General features: G+C 44.4%; 1 protein-coding gene across 7 annotated transcripts in view; it reads right to left on the bottom strand.

The window, feature by feature from the left end:
- CAMKMT (calmodulin-lysine N-methyltransferase) overlaps window positions 1-17,291 on the bottom strand; it is a 516,624-nt gene that overhangs the window by 43,993 nt on the left and 455,340 nt on the right. The window lies entirely within an intron of this gene.

The following is a 17,291-nucleotide window of genomic DNA, read 5'->3' as shown; positions in this document are numbered from 1 at the left end:
TTTAGGCCAAATAAGCTCCTGGTGGAGGTCTGGCTGGAGGATTGTCCGTTTTTAGTAGGGCGACAACTGCTTTAATTTTCTTTGTGGTGATAACATTAAGGGCTTGTTCACATGATTGCTGATTGCCAGAGAATCAGATGGATTATGGTAATGACTTTGGTCACACTCTGATCCGCGTCTGATCAGTATCAGTTTACTGTGATCTGCTTCTCTCGCATGAGAGTATGGTATCACAGGTGTGGAGGAGACGGAGAACTTAATGTCGCCACCTTCTCCATTGTCTATGTCAGCTTAAATCAGACTGTAGTTGAATGACGTCAGAGTGAAGTCCAATGTGTCACACGCACCCATAGACTTGTACGGGTGATCCAAATTCCAAAGTCACTCGCCGCATGCTGCAAATTTCAGACCTATTTGGACTGAAGAAAATAATGCAGATCTGCTCTGGCCCATAGTATAACATTGGGCTGAGTGCTATCTGAAAAAACATCACACAGCACTCTGCTGTATTATACGCCAGTGTGAGCGAGCCCTCGCTGCGCCAAACAAGTTCTCGTCTGCCTCCATCAATAGAAAAGTAAGAGAATTGGAGGAGAGGTAATGAGAATGTGTTTAGCAAATCACAAAGTTATGGTTACGTAACAACTGTCTGCACCACCTGGTAAAGCCGAATCCCAACATTACACTCTGTTAATGTTCGGCAAGCTGCACTGCTAACAACGTGCACTGGGTGGAAAACCCCTTTAACAATGTTGGAGTATGGGCTGAGTGTATAAATAATATGTAGTGACGTTAGGTCCTCCTGCACTAGGGAAGGCATTGAAGACGTCTTAATTATGATTCCCCCTTCCAAAACCAAAAATTGCAAGCGGGGTCACGGGGCATAGGCGCTGTTACAGAATGCTGTAAGTCATTTTTCACCTATTGAACTCCCTTGGGCCTGTTTCACACTTCAGTTGTTTGACGTCAGTTGCAAACCCCCAAAGTGTGAAAAAACGGATCCTTTTCCGCTATGCAAAAAAAAAAATGCACCGGAAGAGAGAGTGAAGAGAGAGATTCGCCACTGCCAGAACAGCATTTTAAAATGCATGACAGAATAAATGTTCCGGGCATGCGCAGTTTAAAATAGTGGGTCCACCCCTGAAAAAAACGTTCCCTAGTCTGTCTACTCCAGATGGCAGATGCTAAAAAAACAAACAAATCCGTCAAAAAACAGATGCAATGGACGACCATCAGTCATTATCCAGCGCTAATGCAAGTCTATGGGAAAAAAAACCGGATCCACCAAAAAAAAGGCGGATACGTTTTTTTATAAACCTGGCGGATTTTGACTGACGTCAAACAACTGAAGTGTGAAAAAGTCCTTACTGTTCTCACCTACAAGCTGTACAGAAAAGGTTGCATGGAAGATACATTTATTTACTATTTAAGAATAGCGATTTGTATGTGGGCTGCTTTGGTTTGAGTGCCAGGGCTGATTTTCAGTCCCAGTCCGGCCCTGATCCTTACTATGTGCACACAGAGATTTTTTTTTAGGAGGTTTTGGTGCAGAAGCTGAGTGAAAACTGAAACTCTTCAAAAGCTTTGAGGTTAGGCTCAGTTTATACCCCTAGAAACCCTGAAGCAGATAAAAGAAGTGATTTGCTCATTCTTAGGGCTCATACTCAGATGCAAGAAACTCGGACGAGTCAATACCCGGCACTGCCGCCGGCACTCAGATTGGAGGATACAGCTGCATGTATTTCTATGCAGCTGAACGCTCCGGTCCCAAGTGCTGGCGGCAGTACCGGGTATTGACGTGCGAGACTCATCCGAGACTCATCCGAGTTTCTCGCATGTGAGTATGAGCCCTTAGGGTGTCTTTCACTAGGGAGCCACCCGAGCTCTATACTTAACCCCTTCATGACGGAGCCCTTTTTTGTTTTTGTGTTTCTGTTTTTCGCTCCCCTTCTTCCCAGAGCCATAACTTTTTTATTTTTCCGTTAATATGGCCATGTAAGGGCTTGTTATTTGCGGGACGAGTTGTACTTTAGAAAAACACCATTGATTTTACCATATCATGTACTCAAAAACGGGAAAAAAATTCCAAGTGCGGTTAAATTGCAAAAAAAGTACAATTCCACAACTGTTTTTTTGAAATTTTTTTACCATGTTCACCAAATGCTAAAACCGACCTGCCATTATGATTCTCCAGGTCATTATGAGTTCATAGACACCAAACATGTCTAGGATCTTTTTTATTTAAGTGGTGAAAAAAAATCCCAAATTTTGTTAAAAGAAAAAAAAATTGTGTCATTTTCCGAGACCCGTAAGCGTCTCCATTTTTCAGGATCTGGGGCCAGGTGAGGGCTTATTTTTTGCGCGCTAAACTTACGTTTTTAATTATACCATTTTGATGTGTATATGATCTTTTGATTGCCCATTATTGCATTGTAATGCAATGTTGCGGCAACCAAAGAAACGTAATTCAGAGGTTTTGACTTTTTTTTTTCACTGTGCCGTTTACCGCATCAAATGTGTGTATGTTTGATTTTTTTTATTGTTTTATTTTGAATGGGGCGAAATGGGGGGTGATTTGAACTTATAGATTTTTTTAATTTTTTAAATATTTTTTAAAAGTTCTTTTTACTTTTTGCATGCTTTAATAGTCTCCATGGGAGTCTAGGTGCTGCATTTGTCCAATTGCCTCTGCTACACATAGACAAAGATCATATCGCCTATGTGTAGCAGAAATGCTCACTTACTATGAGCACCGATCACCGGGCGGCGCTCATAGCAATCCGGCAGTGACAACCATAGATGTCTACTGGAGACATCTGGTTGTCATGCCGACTCATTGGTGACCTGTGATCACGTGACGGGGTCACTGATGGGCGGGACTTCCAGCATACTTCCCAAAAGCGTGAGATAAATGCCGCTGTCAGAGACTGCTGTTCAAAACAGCTGACCTACAGTATGTCAGGAAAGATGTGGGCTCAGCACCAGAGCCCACATCAAAGGGGGGGACACATGTGCAGTGCATGTACGGCGAATGTCATTAAGGGGTTAAAGGGGCTGTCTAGGTTTGGTACGAAAATCGACACACACAGTGCAGATTTTTCAATCCTCACAACATGCAGGGCACGCTGATAGGATTCTCCAATGCCAGGAGAGGGCAGCCATGTGACCGCAAGTATGCAATATAGGCTCAATTGAGTGATATATATAAAAAAAACTTCCTTCTCACCCCCACTAGGGGTGGTCTTTGTTGTCCTTTCTCATTCTCGGGTCCTCTACCAAAGGCCTGGAAGTTTGAGGGTTCTGCGCAGGATGTTAGTTGTTCCCAGCATTGCACTTTTCTGAACAGAGAGCTCAGATTTTGCTTCTGGGATCTGCTGTAGCCATTTTTCCAACTTAGGGGTCACTGCTCCAAATGCTCCTATCACCATTAGGGTGTGTGCACACACTGCGGATTGTCCTGCGGATTTTTCCGCGCGGATTTGTCAAAAACAGCAGGTAAATCCGCAGGTCAGAAGACTTGCGGTTTATCTGCAGTTTTTCTGCGGTTTATCTTGCAGTTTTCCCCTGCGGTTTGACACCTGTCATGGATCAGGTGCCAAACCGCTGCGGAATCCGCACAAAGAATTGACATGCTGCGGTTTTGAAACTGCAGCAAATCCGTGCAGAAAAATCTGCACCGGCTGCACTGCAGTTTTTATTTTCCTTTGATTTTAATGGTATTGTACACCGCAGCAGAAACCGCTGCGGATCCACAGCAGAATCCACAGCGTGCTCACACACCCTTAGAATCACTGTTGCCTTCACCTGCCACATCTTCTCAAGTTCTCCTTTGAGGCCCTGGTATTTCTCCAGCTTCTCATATTTCTTCTTTCTGATCTTGCTGTCACTTGGTACTGCCAGCTTTCTCCAACAATTGGTAGGATTTCTCCATGTCAGCTACCTCCATTATCTGTCGATGGTACATCCCATGCAGTGGCATGTGTTTCCATGGCGCCTCATGTTCCTGTTCTTCCTTCCAGATCTGTTGTTGTTGTTGCCTTAGTCTTTCTCTCAGCATCTCATCCTTTGGTATCATTTTTCTGATGTATTCCTGGATACTCCTTGTTTTATCCGTGATGGTAGCTTGGATGCTTATCAAGCCTCGACCGCCCTCCTTTCTGTTGGTATACAATCTTTGGGTGTTAGACTTAGGGAGCTTTCGTGTCTTCACATCTGCAGCTTACATCTCTTCTTTGGGCCAGCACACTATACCAGCAGGGTATCTGATAACTGGCAGGGCATATGTATTGATGGCGCAGATTTTATTCTTCCCATTGAGATGGCTCTTCAGGACCTGTCTTACCCTTTGATGGTATTTGGATGTTACTGCTTTCCTTGCCTTCTCATCATGGTTACCATATCCCTGTGGGATGCCAAGGTACTTGTAGCATGTCTGTACATCTGCTATGTGCCCTGCTGGTAATTCCATTCCATCAGTCTTGACTACCTTGCATCTATTTATTACCAACCAGCCACACTTCTCTATTCCGAAGGACATCCCAAAGTCTTCGCTGTAGATCCATGTCAGGTGCATCAATGAATTGATGTCTTGTTCGTTTTTCGCATACAGCTTCATGTCATCCATGTAGAGTAGGTGGCTGATGGTGCTTCCACTCTTGAACTTGTATCCATAGCCAGACTCTGTAATTATCTGACTGAGGGGGTTCAAGCCTATGCAGAACAGCAATGGGGACAGTGCATCACCTTGGTATATGTCGCATTTGATGGTCACTTGTGCTAGTTGACTTGAGTTGACTTCCAATGTTGTCCTCTAGAGCCCCATTGAGTTTCTGAGGAAGGTTCTTAATTTCCTGTTGACATTGTAGAGAGTCAAGCATTCACAGATCCATGTGTGTGGCATTGAGTCATATGCTTTCCTGTAGTCAATCCAGACTGTGCTGAGATTGGTCTGTCTGGATCTTGAGTCTTGAGCGACTGCTCTATCTACTAGGAGCTGTTGCTTAGAGCCTCTGGTGTCAGTCCCAATGACTTTCTGAGCTGAATTCATGTAGTAGTTCATATGGTTCTGTAGCTTGGTGGCTATGATGCCTGACAGGAGTTTCCATGTTGTCGTAAGGTAGGTTATTGGGCGGTAGTTGGATGGAACTGTTCCTTTGTGAGGATCCTTCATGATCAACACTGTTCTTCCTTGTGTTAGCCAAGCCTGCTTCCTGCTTTGCCATGCGTTCATGTACCGCTGTTAATTTCTTTAGCCAGTAGGTGTGTATCATGTCTGGGCCAGGTGCTGTCCAGCTCTTCATGTTCTTGACCCGCTGTTGAATGTCTGCTTCTGTAATGGCGACTAGTTCTTGCTCTAGGTGGTTGCTGTGTTTCTCAGATCTTGCAGCCATATTGCACTGGTGTTGTGTGTTCTTTCCTTCTTCCATATGTCCCTCCAGGATTGTTTAGTCTCTGCTATTGGTGGAGTTGCTGCCTTTGTGCTATCACTCTGTAGATGATCCTTCATGATCAACACTGTTCTTCGTGGTGTTAGTCAAGCCTGCTTCCTGCTTTGCCATGCGTTCATGTACCGCTGTTAATTTGTTTAGCCAGTAAGTGTGTATCATGTCTGGGCCAGGTGCTGTCCAGCTCTTCATGTTCTTGACCCGCTGTTGAATATCTGCTTCTGTAATGGCGACTAGTTCTTGCTCTAGGTGGTTGCTGTGTTTCTCAGATCTTGCAGCCATATTGCACTGGTGTTGTGTGTTCTTTCCTTCTTCCATATGTCATTCCAGTATTGTTTAGTCTCTGCTATTGGTGGAGTTGCTGCCTTTATGCTATCACTCTGTAGATGGGAGTACACCTTGGATGGTTCTTAGAACAGGGCTTTTATCTTCTTGGCCTCAGCTTCTCTATTGTATCTCCCTAGTCTTGCAGCAAGTCTCTAGGGTTCTAGGGCTTCATTTGGGGTCAGACCTTTGCACTTGGTCTTATTCTTGATCTTTACACCCTTCTGTATTTCTGTTAGTTGGCTGACTTCCGTTCGTATCACCTTGATCTTTTTTTCCAGTCTTCATTTCCAAGGGCGGCACGTACTTCTGTTGTTCTTGCTGGTTGTATAGCCAAGCATTTCCCATGATTGCGGAGATAGTAACATAGATGAGTTTATTAGTTTGAGTTATGGTGGTGGTAGGTATTGATGAAGTACTCTGTTTGTATCTTCTAGCATACTGTCTGGTGGTGTTTTTTTGCTGACCCTTGGTTTATCGAAGATCTTCTGTTTTAGAACAGCTGCAGTGCTCTCTAGTTGCAGGATTGGATCAGGATTTTCAGAACAGGTTGTTCTTCTAGACATTTGACACGGACCTTGTTAATCCGGGTGACGTCCGAGCCAGCATGACTCTTTTTGTTTGTGACACTCTCATGTTTATTGAAGTAGGTACTATAGTGTTAGCTGTCTTGCCCAAGGACCACTACTGGTATATTATTTACAACAGGGCAGAGCCAGGATTTTAACCCCAGTCTCCCACGTTGGTGGTTGTGCACTTTTTAACCATTACGTTCTACCTAAGATGACCTATAGTCATTATAGTTTTAGGAGCCCTGATATAATTTACTTTATCTTTTTCCACAGGAAAAACTGGGAAAACTTATTGTTCCCTCATCCCTATCCTGGTATGCATGCATGGCTCCCCATCCCTGTTTTTGTATGCATGGCTCCTTATCCCCTATCCCTGTATGCCTGGTTCCTATAAAAATAAAAACACATACTACTTACCTTCCCTGTGTGCCCTTACTGCAGCGCCAGAAGTTCTTCCTGCCGAGTGATCACGTGTCACCACTCATTAAGGTAATGAATATTCACTCCACGCCTATTGGAGTGGAGAGATGTGAATATTTGGAAGAGCAAATGAGATGCAGCGAGGACGCACAGGGAAGGTATGTAGGATGTGTGCTGGAAGCCAGCGGCTGCGGCTGTAACTGCACGCTATAAGAGAAATGAATATTCACTGCAAGCGCAGTGAATATTCATTTCTCTTTAGCAGTGGACACAGGCTTTAGCTGCAGCTGCCGACTCCTGTCTCTGTGACCCGCTGTTCCACCACTCCCCTTCCCCCACCATCTTTCTGGGACAATGACTCATGTATAAGCCAAGGGGGGGCGTTTTCAGCACACAAAAAATGTGCTGAAAAACTCGGCTTATACACGAGTTTATACGGTATATATATTTATTTATTTTTCTCATTTATATAGCACCATTAATTCCACAGCGCTTTACAGACAGTATTGGCACCATCCCCGATGGGGCTCACAATCTAGAATCTTTGGAATGTGGGAGGAAACCGGAGAACCCGGAAGAAACCCACGCAAACACAATGACAGCACACAAACTCCCCGCAGATGCCGTCCCCGGTGGGATCCGAACCAGGACCCAGCGCTGCAAGGCGGCAGTGCTAACGATTGAGCCACCAGAATGAACATTAAATGTTATTAAAGTGGATGCAAGTTATAAATATATCTAATATATTATGGGGAGCAGCAGCCGGGCAGAGACCCCACATCACTGGGCAAGCAGTGGGCACATATTATTATATTATAAGTCTTTATTCATTACATAGTGGAATGCGTTGAGAACAATAAAACTTAAAAATTATCAATGTAAATCAAAAATAATATCCCATGGAGGTCTGGATTTGGAATGATACTCAAAATCAAAGTGGAAAATCAAATTAGAGGCTGATCCAACTTTAGTGGAAATGCCTCAAGACAAGCAAATGATGTTCAGTAGTGTGTGTGGCCTTCAAGTGCCTGTATTTCATCCCTACAAGGCCTGGGCATGCTCCTGATGAGGCGGCGGATGTTCTCCTGAGGGATCTCCTTCCAGACAGGATTAAAGCATCAGTCAACTCCTGGATAGTCTGTGGTGCAACGTGGCATTGTTGTTGGATGGAACGAGATATGATGTCCCAGATTTGCTCGATTAGATTCAGGTCTGAAGAATGGGAAGGCCAGTCCATAGCATCAATGCCTTCATCATGCAGGAACTGCTGACACACTTCAGTCACATGAGGCCTAGCATTCTCATGCATCAGAAAGAAGCCACGGCCCAGTGCACCTGCATATGGTCTCACAATGGATCTGAGGATCACATCCCTGTATCTAATGGCAGTCAGGGTACCTCTGGCTAGTATATGGAGGGCTGTGCGGCCCTCCAAACAAATGCCTCCCCACACCATTACTGACCAACTGCCAAACCGGTCATGCTGGAGGATGTTGCAGCCAGCAAAAACATTCTCCACGGCATCTCCAGACTCTGTCACGTGCTCAGTGTGAACCTGCATCTGTGATGAGCACAGTGTACCAATGTCGAATTTGCCAATCTTGGGGTTCTCTGGCAAATGCCAATTGCCCTGCACGGTGTTGGGATTTAAGCACAACACCCACTTGTGGATGTCGGCTCCTTATATCACCCTCATGGAATCTGTTTCTGACAGTTTGAGCAGACATAACTGGACAGGTTGATTTGACAGAAGTGTGATTGACTTGGAGTTACATTGTGTGGTTTAAGTGTTCCCAAGTGTTCCCCTAATTTTTTAATAAATCAAACCATAGATGTCCATAAATTAAATCATGTCTAATAATAAGAAATGACACAGGGAAAAAGTATTGACCATGCTTACCGAAATGTAATTAATACTTTGCACAAAAGCCTTTGTTGGTGATGACAGCTTCAAGACGCCTCCTGTATGGAGAAACTAGTCACAGGCATTGCTTAGGTGTGATTTTGGATCATTCTTCCACACAAACCCTCTTCACATCGTGATACTTGCATGGGCTACTTCTGTGAATTCTGAGCTTTAGTTCTTTCCATAAATTTTCTATTGAATTAAGGTCTGGTTATTGGTTGAGCCATTCTAACAACCAATTCTGAGTTTCCTTGGCTATGTGTTTGGGATCATTGTCTTGCTGAAATGTCCACCCTAGTTTCATCTTCATCATCCTGATAGACGGCAGCAGTTTTTTATCAAGAAAGTCTCAGTACATTTTCCATTCATACTATTCAAACTGTAAACGTGCTTGAACATGCTTTTTATTCACCAATGGAGTCTTGCGTGGTGAACATGCATACATACCATGTAGTTTAAAGGGAATCTGTCACCCTTTTTTTCCCCTATTAGCTGCCGGCATAGACATCGGGGGCTTATCTACAGCATTCTGTAATGTTGTAGATAAGCCCCCGATGTAACCTGAAAGAGAAGAAAAACACGTTATATTACACTCACCGAGTATGTTCAGTTCGGTCCGATGGGTGTTGCGGTCCGGTCCGGCGTCTCCCTTCTTCATGCGATGATGTCCTCTTCTCCCATCCTGAAATGGCTCCGGCGCAGGAGCATTGCTCTGCCCTGTTAAGGGCAGAGCAGAGTCCTGCAGTGCGCAGGCGTCGGGAGAGGTCTGGCGCCTGCGCACTGCAGAATTGTGCCTGCAGCAGTGTGCCTGCGCCGGAGCCATTACAGGACGGGAGAAGAGGACGTCATCGCATGAATAAGGGAGGCGCCGGATGGGACCGGACCGCCCACCTCGGTGAGTATAATCTAACGTGTTTTTCTTCTCTTTCAGGTTACATCGGAGGCTTATCTACAGCATTACAGAATGCTGTAGATAAGCCCCCAATGTCTATGCCTGCAGCTGAAAGGCCAAAAAAAGGGTGACAGATTCCCTTTAAGCGCATTACTTATAGTTTTCTTTGAAACAACTGTAACTGCTGATTCCAAATCATTTTGTAGCTCTCCACAAGTGGTCCTTGGCTCTTGGAAATTCTTCTGATAATTCTTTTCATTCCTCTGTCTGGTCGTAGCTAGTTTATAGTGAAATAATGTTATTACCACTTCTGGATCATGGCACCAAGAGTGCTCATTGGAACCTTTAGTAGTTTAGAAATTCTTCTGTAACTAATGCCATCAATATATTTTGAAACCATAAGTGTTATGAATGAGTCACCGTAGGAGGCAAAAGCAGAAATACAAGCTAAGTCCAGAAAACCAGAGAAGTTGGCAACTATCAGATTGCAGACCCCTGAACCTATCAACACAACTAGCAGTAGCCGTGGGGGGTTCCTACGATGCCCTAGACCCCTCGATCACAGCCGGAGAATTACATAGGCCTAAAGAAAGAAAGAGGAAATCTAAACTGCCCCAGAGCAGACCCCAAAGCAATAGGCAGCCCCCAACATATAATGACGGTGAAGCAAGATGAAAATACTAACACAGACAGAAAGATAGACTGAGCAAAGACGGGGCCCAAAACTACCTAGATAGGAAAGGACAGGAAGGCTGCTGTCTGCAATCTGCCAAAACCCTATCAAAGACATAAGCCAACAAGCTGATATGAAAAAGGCCCTGAAGCAGCTAGGCTTCAAAAACTAAATCAGAACTCAGGTATTTTCAGAAGACAGAGCTAAATGAATTCAGCACACCCCAGCAGGGAATGGCAGAAATCCAGAAAAACAAAGCAAAACAAAGTCAAAGCACCAAAGCAAAAGGCCGAGCAGCAAACTTAGCTTTAGAGGAGCAGGAATTCAGACTGGTCTCCAAGGATCCCACAGAGAAATCACCCGCAGGGCAGAAGGGCGTCGGCAGCCTTATATCCAGTCAGTAACTCCACTCAGCCAGTCATCATCATCAGCCTCAGGTGTTTGATAATCAGGCTCACTACCTTTCTTTACCAGAAGAGGGAGTTCCTCGGGCCTCAGTAATGAAGGGGAAAATGAACTCACAACAGTACCTCCCCCTTGAGGAGGGGTCACCGAACCCTCAACTACGCCACCAGGGCGATCAGGGTGAGCCCGATGAAAGGCACGCACCAATCTTTTGGCATGAGTATCAGAGGCAGAGACCCAGGAATTATCCTCCTGACCATAACCCTTCCACTTAACCAAATACTGGAGTCTCCGTCTAGCCAGACGGGAATCCAGTACTTTCTCTACCTCATATTCCATGTTACCTTCAACCAATACAGGGTCTGGAGGTGCCACCCCCGGAACAACAAGTTCAACAAACCTCTTCAACAAAGATTTATGGAACACATTATGGATTTTAAATGTGACAGGAAGAGCCAAACGAAAAGAGACCGGATTAATAATCTCCACAATCTTGTAAGGTCCAATAAATCTAGGCTTAAACTTAGGAGAAGCCACCTTCATAGCAATATTTTTTGATGATAACCACACCATATCACCAACCTTAAACTGGGGACCAATGGTCCTATGTCGGTTGGAAAACCGCTGGGCCTTTTCCTGGGAGAGAGATAACTTATCCACCACTTGGTCCCAGATCTGGTGCATTCTCTCCACCACAGTGTCAACACCTGGGCAGGCAGAGGGCTCCACCTGCCCTGAAGAAAATTGAGGATGAAACCCAAAGTTACAAAAAAAAGGTGACATCAAAGTGGCAGAACTAGCTCTATTATTTAAAGCAAACTCGGCCAAGGGCAAAAATGAAACCCAATCATCCTGATCAGCAGAAATAAAACATCTCAAATATGACTCCAAGGTCTGGTTTGTTCTCTCCGTCTGCCCATTGGTCTGAGGGTGAAAAGCAGAGGAGAAGGACAACTGAATTCCCAGCCTGGAACAGAAAGTTCTCCAAAATCTAGACACAAACTGGACTCCTCTGTCAGATACAATGTTCTCAGGAATCCCGTGCAAACGAACCACCTGTTGTAAAAACAGGGGCACCAACTCAGAGGAAGACGGCAACTTAGGGAGTGGTACAAGATGAACCATCTTAGAGAACCTATCACAAATCACCCAAATAACAGTCATCCTCTGAGAGACAGGCATATCAGAGATGAAATCCATTGAAATATGGGTCCATGGCCTCTTGGGGACAGGCAAAGGCATCAACAACCCACTAGAGCGAGAACACGATTTAGACCGGGAGCACGTCCCACAGGGCTGCACAAAATTCCTGACATCACGAGATAAGGAGGGCCACCAAAAAAAACGACTCACCAGATCTCTAGTACCAAAAATACCTGGATGACCAGCCAAAGCAGAGCAATGAACTTCAGACATCACTCTCTTCTTCCACTGGTCAGGAACATACAACTTTCCACTGGGACAATGCTCAAGTTTGTCCTCCTGGAACTCTTCCAGAGCACGTCTCAAATCGGGCGAGATGGCAGAAAGAACTACCCCTTCGCCTAAGATGGTAGCAGGCTTGGTCACCACAGGAGAATCAGCACAGAAGCTCCAAGAGAGGGCGTCTGCCTTGACATTCTTTGTTCCAGGAAGAAAAGAAACCACAAAATCAAAACGTGTAAAAAACAAGGCCCACCTAGCCTGTCTAGGGTTCAAGCGCTTAGCCGACTCTAGGTAAATCAAATTCTTGTGGTCAGTGAGGACCACGACTTGATGCTTAGCTCCCTCCAACCAATGTCTCCACTCCTCAACTGCCCATTTCATGGCCAACAGTTCCCTATTCCCCACATCATAGTTACGTTCAGATGGACAGAACTTTCGGGAAAAGAAAGCACAGGGACTCATTTTAGAAGTTACAGGATCCTTTTGGGACAAAACAGCTCCTGCACCAATCTCAGAAGCATCCACCTCTACCTGGAATGGAAGTGAGACATCAGGTTTCCGCAAAACCGGGGCGGAGGTGAATCTTCGCTTCAGCTCCTGAAAGGAAGAAACAGCCTCCGGAGACCAATTTAACACATCAGCACCCTTTTTAGTCAAATCAGTCAATGGCTTGGCAATACTAGAAAATTTTGCTATAAATTTCCAATAAAAATTAGCAAAACCCAAAAACTTCTGGAGGGCCTTCAAAGAAGTGGGCTGAACCCAATCGTGAATGGCCTGTAACTTGGCCGGGTCCATTTCAATAGTTGACGGGGACAAAATAAATCCCAAAAAAGAAATCCTCTGTACTCCAAAAAGGCATTTAGATCCTTTGACACACAGGGAATTCTCCCTCAAGATCCGGAACACAGTCCGAACATGTTCCACATGAGAATCCCAATCCTTGGAGAAGATCAAAATATCATCCAGATATCAAAAATATAAGATAATCAAAAATTTATCGACAAAATCTCGGAAAATATCGTTCATGAAGCACTGGAAGACAGAAGGGGCATTAGTGAGCCCAAAAGGCATCACCAGGTACTCAAAATGTCCCTCCGGAGTATTAAACGCCGTCTTCCATTCATCCCCATGCTTAATGCGAATAAGATTATACGCCCCCCTGAGGTCAAGCTTGGTAAACCAGCAAGCACCTTTAACTCTGGAAAATAGATCAGAAATCAGGGGTAACGGATACTGATATTTAACAGTAATTTTGTTGAGGGCACGATAATCAATACAAGGTCTTAATGATCCATCCTTTTTGGCTACAAAAAAAAACCCGGCCCTAAGGGTGACGAGGATGGTCTAATATGACCCTTCTCCAACGCCTCCTTAATACAGGATCGCATAGCCTCGTGCTCGGGTACAGATAAATTGAAGAGCCGTCCCTTGGAAAATTTACACCCCGGGCTCAGTTCAATTGCACAGTCATAACTCCTATGAGGAGGCAGAGACGCAGACTCATTCTCACTAAATACATCATAAAAGTCCGCCAAATAATCAGGAACATCATGCGACTGAGGAGAGGTGGAAAACACCGGAGCCTCACTAAAGGCACACCGACAACCCCAACTCACCACAGACACAGATTTCCAATCCAACACTGGATTATGAATCTGTAACCAGGGAAACCCCAGAACAATAGTATCATGCAGATTATGCAACACCAAAAATCTGCAATTTTCTTGATGGTCTGGGGTGACCCGTATTACCACCTGGGTCCAAAACTGGGGTTTATTTTTAGCCAAAGGAGTAGCATCAATCCCCCTCAAAGGGATAGGCGTCTGCAGAGGTGTCATCGGAAATCCACAACGTTTAGCAAAATCCAAGTCCATTAGGTTTAGGGCTGCTCCCGAATCCACAAAAGCCTTGGCGGAAAATGTGGACAGGGAGCAGATCAGAGTAATAGCCAGAAGAAACTTAGGTTGAACACCCCCAACAGAAAACGTGTGTGCAAAGCGTTTCTCTCGTTTAGGACAGACAGAAATAATATGCGAGGCATCTCCACAGAAAAAACACAACTTATTACGCCTTCTGAACTCCTGACGCTGCTCTCTGGAAAAAACTCTATCACATTGCATAGGTTCAGACATTTGTTCAACAGGTGGCAACACCTCTCGTGCAGCTTTGCGTTCGCGCAAACGCCGATCAACCTGAATGGCTAATGACATAGAATCGTCAAGACCAGAGGGAACAGGAAATCCCACCATAGTATCTTTTACGGCTTCTGACAACCCCTTCCGAAAGAGAGCAGCCAAGGCATTATCATTCCAGGTAGTAAGTACTGCCCACTATCGGAATTTTTGACAGTACAATTCTGCAGAATCACGACCCTGGCTCAATGCCAGCAGGGTCTTTTCAGCCTGATCAATGGCATTAGGTTCGTCATACAACAACCCCAAAGCTTGAAAGAATGCGTTCACATTAGTCAGAATAGGATGATCTGGTTTCAAAGAAAACGCCCAATCCTGGGGATCGCCACGCAGCAAAGATATGACAATTTTAACCTGCTGCGCAGAGCTCCCTGACGAGTTAGGCTTCAAGGCAAAAAATAATTTACAATTATTTTTGAAATTCAAAAATTTAGACCGATCCCCAAAAAACACATCAGGTGCAGGAATCTTTGGTTCAGCAGCATGTGAACGAGCAAGGTAGGCGGAAATTCCCCGCACTTCCGCAGCGAGCTGCTCCACACGATCAGACAATTGCTTTATCTCCATTGAGAGAAAAAAAAATTCCCCCTACGGCCTCAGAGATATAGAGGAAAAAATATACACACTTTTTTTTTTTTTTTTTACAATTCTTTCCTGCTATTGAGTACCCTAGGATCTGCGGTATGGCGGGTGATTCTGTTATGAATGAGTCACCGTAGGAGGCAAAAGCAGAAATACAAGCTAAGTCCAGAAAACCAGAGAAGTTGGCAACTATCAGATTGCAGACCCCTGAACCTATCAACACAACTAGCAGTAGCCGTGGGGGGTTCCTACGATGCCCTAGACCCCTCGATCACAGCCGGAGAATTACATAGGCCTAAAGAAAGAAAGGGGAAATCTAAACTGCTCCAGAGCAGACCCCAAAGCAATAGGCAGCCCCCAACAAATAATGACGGTGAAGCAAGATAAAAATACTAACACAGACAGAAAGATAGACTGAGCAAAGACGGGGCCCAAAACTACCTAGATAGGAAAGGACAGGAAGGCTGCTGTCTGCAATCTGCCAAAACCCTATCAAAGACATAAGCCAACAAGCTGATATGAAAAAGGCCCTGAAGCAGCTAGGCTTCAAAAACTAAATCAGCACTCAGGTATTTTCAGAAGACAGAGCTAAATGAATTCAGCACACCCCAGCAGGGAATGGCAGAAATCCAGAAAAACAAAGTCAAAGCACCAAAGCAAAAGGCCGAGCAGCAAACTTAGCTTTAGAGGAGCAGGAATTCAGACTGGTCTCCAAGGATCCCACAGAGAAATCACCCGCAGGGCAGAAGGGCGTCGGCAGCCTTATATCCAGTCAGTAACTCCACTCAGCCAGTCATCATCATCAGCCTCAGGTGTTTGATAATCAGGCTCACTACCTTTCTTTACCAGAAGAGGGAGTTCCTCGGGCCTCAGTAATGAAGGGGAAAATGAACTCACAACACATAAGGTTGCGAAGGTCTTGAGACAGCTGACTGGTTTTACTCACCACCATGAGATGTTTCTTGTATGACACATTGGTAATGAGACATCTTTTTATAGGCCATTAGTTGAACCAACTGATATTAGTTTTCACAAAGTGGCAGGATTGCTTTCTAATTACTGATTAATTTCAGCTGGTGTCATGACTTTCCATGGCCTTATGCACCTATATTTTTTCATGTGTTCAATACTTTTTCCCTGGGTCATTTATCTTTATTACACGTAACTTAATTTATCACTGAGGTGTACCGCCTGTGCAGGCCTGTTCTGTCTGCAGGGAAGAAGAGAATTTGATTTTCCGGTTTATTTTATGGAGTGTGGCACAATTGTGGTATCATTACTTTTGGAGTTGGTACCCAGATGGGCTTCATTTTAAGAGGGAAAAGTAATACTTTCTAAAAGGGGCATTTTTTTTTTAAAGGGGGCATTATTACTTGCTTTGCTGCCACTCTGTGCTCATGCACTATGTGTCTATGCTCATGCTGCCCAAATGTATCGTAATGAACTCAAAAGACTGGTATTAATTTACACACATAATAAAAGCTCCATTAGGTACACTGACAGTTTATGTGCTTGGAGAGGTGTCCTTTGAACACAAACCTCACCGTTGGCACACTGTAAAAATAAACATGGCCGTATGCTTTGATAAAAGGCAGAACAAAGTGTTGAAGAATACAACGGGGGGTAATCCGGGCATTAAATAATCCATTAAAACTTAAGCCTTTCTCTCTGCAAACAGCAGATAATGAGATATTTAAGGTGTGTCTTACCTAACCATGGATCCACATGCATGCCAGCTGTATTATAAGGCTGTATCCATACAAAGTAACATCTCAGGCCATGTTTGTGTTTCCATTGTGAAAAAATATATTCAAGTGTTGACTCACAAAAGTCTAATGTAAACTGGTGAATCAAACTGCAACTAACTTTGAGTTATGGTATTCATACGGGGTGTTTGCGGCAGTCATCCTTTGATAAGCAACTGCATCGGAGTGTGCCGAAGTCAAGAGAGTGACAAGCTCATATCCCCACCTTAAGCTCCGTTCTCCTGCGCCCAAAATAAAGTTTAGGAAACATACAACTCATTAAAAAAACAGTCTATGATATCCCTAGTCTTGGCCTTAGGGTTTTTTTTTTACTGGGCACTTGCCCAAGTTGGAGAGTGCCGGACCATTTGGCCATGGTATGTAGAAACCGGGTTTGGACATCTCCGTGGCATATTTCTTGCAAACATCTCATAAACTTTTCCATCAAATGTGCCACGTGTGAATATACTTGCAGATACATTTTAACCTTGGTGAGGGAAAGATGACCAACAACTCTTAATCCATAAAAGACTTTGGTCACAAAAATACATGATTATATCTTTAAACTTAAGGCTCATTTACATTAGATGATAAATTCTTGATCATTGTTCCATGTAAGCAAGTCCGACAACAGGATGGCAAACAAGATTTTCATTTTTCGTTAATCGTACATAAAATTGAGCAGTGATCGACTTGACCACCAGTCAG

The sequence above is a fragment of the Dendrobates tinctorius genome, unplaced genomic scaffold (genome assembly GCF_039654945.1).
Source record: "Dendrobates tinctorius isolate UK_male_01 unplaced genomic scaffold, ASM3965494v1 ptg000434l, whole genome shotgun sequence".
Taxonomy (NCBI): domain Eukaryota; kingdom Metazoa; phylum Chordata; class Amphibia; order Anura; family Dendrobatidae; genus Dendrobates; species Dendrobates tinctorius.
Note: the sequence above shows the minus strand (reverse complement) of the source record. Positions and strands in the feature narration are given on the sequence as shown.